Genomic DNA, 3,945 nt, shown 5'->3' on the forward strand with positions numbered 1-3,945 from the left:
GTTGTCATCGTAATGATTTTCCCATGGTTCACCAAATATTTTGAGCTCGAAATTGTAGAGCGACCTTCATAGAGATTCGAGGTTATTTACAACAGGGGAAATTCAGAAATCAATAGAAGATGAGTTTCTTGCATACAGTCCATCTGAGCTTAAAGGAACGCATTTGACTAATACAATAAAAACTATTTTACGCATTCACTTGATCCGTACAACAGTATAGCAAAACAAATTCTGCCTTCAGACGAAGTTTTTCTATAAAAAAAGACATTCTCCATGAAAATACTTGGTATACGGTTTATATTATAAGTGAAAAAAACTAACTAATAAAAGAAAACCTAAAAAATAATAAGTATTTATAGTTAATTTTTTTGAAGCGAGACTAAAGTCGTTATAAGTGGACCAAAAGTTGGATATTGTATTGTTGACTACGAAATTCCCCACAGGCCATACATGCTTATACATATCGAGCCCTAACCGCCAAAATAACGTAAGCGACTTTTTTTTTTAATTATTATTTTTTTTGATGCAGAAATGCATCTGAATGCTCTAGGAATATTTCTGGAACAAAAAGGAAATTTTGAGAAAATGTCGTTTACGTTATTTTAGCGGTCGAGCTCGATATTTAAAAAATTACTCATATACAGTCTTATTTATACTATACTTAAATGCGAAATATCAGCTGAAAATCGAAAAAGTTACCGTTTTTGAAAGCGGCACTTGCCACGATTTTGAACTTCACGTATTCTAACTCGGTAACACCCCTCCAAAATAGTCTATTCGGAAATTCCATCGTTCCAGACCGATTGAGTTGAATCTGGTTCAAGGACACCGTGGGCAGGCAGCTCAAAAACGCCCTATCTTAGAAAACTTTTCAAGGACGCCCTACTTCAGAATTTCAGAAATTCAATAACGCCCTTAGCTTATTTTCGTTTGATATAGGGCGTTTATGAACCGATTTCTGAGACAGGGCGTTATTCAACCAAATTAGAGATAGGGGGTTTTTTCGCTAAAATTCTGAAATAGGGCGTTCTTGAAAAGTTTTCTGAGATAGGGAGTTTTAGAACTGGCTGCCGAGATATGTAGGTCGATCTTCCACTCAGCCATCGATATGTACATAATATGTATGTATACGGACTAAAATTACACCCACTTTCCACTTCAAAAAAAAAAAAAAAAAAAAAAAAAAAAACCGTAAGAAACGTTAAAAACGTATGGTGTGTTGTTTTAAAACGTTGCACCACGTTGGATTTTGTATTCAAGCAGTTGAAGGGACGTATACTAAAAATTTCAGACATGTGCTCACGATTTTAGAAAAAAAAAATCACAAAAAAATTCGAAGTTTGAGAGAATTGTCCATATGCAAAAAAAAAATGTAATGCTTTATTTTATACAAAGTGGCTCTTCCATTAGAACTGAGGTAGCAAATACTTGTAACAAAAAATATTTTAACTTATTCTAATTAAAAAACAACACAGATATAGAGGAAAAAAGAACAGGATGCAATTCTTGCAGAAATTTGTTGGTGGAGTAAGCACTTGTTTGAGGATCGTGATCATGTGGAATTTCAAGATGACGCAGTAGAGCCAGCATTGGAATCACACGTGGACATCATGTCTGATAACAGCGTTGATTCCGATGCTGTTTTTACACTTCCCGAAGCATCACTCCCGAAAAGAGCAAGAGTTATATATATAAACGAAATATGAAATAAAGCATAAAAAGTTGGTGCATATTTTTATTTTCTGTGGACTTACAGATTCTTTATACAACGATTTTTTCTGAGAGGACCCATACTAAAATTTTATGGTAAATAATTTTCTAGAAGATTTTAATCCTCTAGCGACCTTCAAAATGCCATTTTATTCGGGCTTTCGAAAAGAGGGCCAAAACGACCCTTTTGTGAGGGAGATAACGGGTTAAAATGTTCTACAAAATTATTCCTCGTAAAATTTTACATTGTGTTCCGAAACAACATACCCCAGAAGAACCAACACTAGGTCTTTGATGTTATTTTGCAATAATTGTATTCATTAACTCTATCAAAAGAATATAAAAAACTTAATAAATATGCTTTAGTTTATAACAAGATAATTTAATTGTACCATTATGTTGAAAGTTTCGTAGAAAATATTTATATGTACAAGGAAACAAGTTTTAGGTTAGCAATTATTTTAACAAAAGTTTTAAAGATAATTTCATTGGTTGATATTGGATTATACTTCTATTGCACAATTTTATTTGTTTTACGCTTTGCGGCATATATTTTACCAAAATTTTGTAATAAAATTTGTATTATTTCCTCCTATTTGGTGGGAAGCTTGGTTTATTTAAGTTTCAACACGTTATCATTCTGTTTGGATAAATAATAATCTTGTTGAGAAGTAGATCTTACAAATCCCCAGTAGTATTAAAACCCATATTTGAAGCTAGTTACTCTGAAAAAAGGTATTTTGTTCCGTGAATAACAATTTTGTTGTTCCGACGGTACTAATGGCAACGTTTTACCGCTAGAATATCCAAATATCTCCGATCGAAATGCCCGAAAAATTTACCAAGTTAATGCGCCAAGAATGTTTCTACTTCTGAATATTCATTTTTCCTGCGTTTTACTTTAAATCAGAGATTCTTTTCGCCACAAGCAGGTTTGCCATGGAAGCCGAATGACTCCAATCTTTATGATGATCATCTGGATCAACTATATAGAAGTTTTTTTCATCACTAAAAATAGCGTTTTTGAATTCTTCCAAAAAAAATTTGTAGTTTTTGTAAAACGCTTAAAGTGCATTTTCGTGCCATGTGGTTTAACGATTTATTTCTGTACGCTAAGTACCAAAACTGTGTTTATTATTTATTATGAACTTTTACATGTGACAGAGAGATTCAATTACATTTCAATTTTTATGCTAAATCATCCCGTTCCTAGTACCTAACCTTAAGATATGTCATTTGCATAATTTTTTTGGGGTTGCGTAGTGCCACCAAGCTTATTATTTCCATTGTCGTCGGGATTTTAAAAAGGAACTTCTTATTATATTCTGTTGTCCGATTACTTCAGCAACTAATTAACTACTTTTCATGCCACAAAAATTCATTCCTGTTATATTTCCGGGCTATTCTTCAGATAGTTCAATGCCACGGAATATTATAGGCCATAATATCTTCTCTTCTTTTTTGGCGCTGTAACCGCCCAAGTGATTTGGGCCGAGTTCAGCAAAGCACGCCGGTCGTTTCTTTTCTGTGCCAACTTCCGCCAATTGGAAACGCCAAGTGAAGCCGAGTCCTTCTCCACCTGATCTTTCCATCGCAGTTGGGGCCTCCCTCTCCCTCTGCTACCACCAGCGGGATCCGAGTTGAATACTTTCAGAGCTGGAGCGTCGGTGTCCATTCTAACGACATGACCATAATATAACTAGTGAAAATAATATAACGGTTTTTATAATGAAAATAGCTTCTATATGTTTAAGTTTTTACCACACAGTCATTGGTGTATATGGCGGAAGCTGAATAGTTCATTTTGCACATATAATTATTTACTATTGAATATTAACTATTGTGATGAAACCGCTTTATTTCAGTAAGTGAAAAAATTTTACATTTTGATATTTTAAATAAATGTCTACTTATTTCAACAATTATACTCATGAGCAAGTATATATGAACAAGTACAAGATCACATTGAAATCTATATTTAACACCTTTCCTCAATGTGAATCTGATTATATTAAATTTAATGTCAACTAACTTCAACTCATTAATTTTACAAAATGATAATGCTTCTGTTTTGACAGATTTTTAGTTAGCACATCCGCTATCATATTATCGGTTGAAACGTATCTTAGTTCTATATCGCCACTCTGAATAACCTCTCCGACAAAATGATGTTTGATGTCGATATGTGTTGATCTAGCATGATAAACTGGATTCTTCGCCAGATTTTGGGCGCTG

The 3,945-nt window shown here is 33.6% G+C and overlaps 1 protein-coding gene across 2 annotated transcripts in view; it reads left to right on the forward strand.

The window, feature by feature from the left end:
* The window catches only part of LOC118733955 (NIF3-like protein 1), an 83,321-nt gene that overhangs the window by 38,305 nt on the left and 41,071 nt on the right, over window positions 1-3,945 (forward strand). The window lies entirely within an intron of this gene.

Source organism: Rhagoletis pomonella, unplaced genomic scaffold (genome assembly GCF_013731165.1).
Source record: "Rhagoletis pomonella isolate Grant_MI unplaced genomic scaffold, Rhpom_1.0 Rhpom_scaffold_00002, whole genome shotgun sequence".
Lineage (NCBI taxonomy): Eukaryota > Metazoa > Arthropoda > Insecta > Diptera > Tephritidae > Rhagoletis > Rhagoletis pomonella.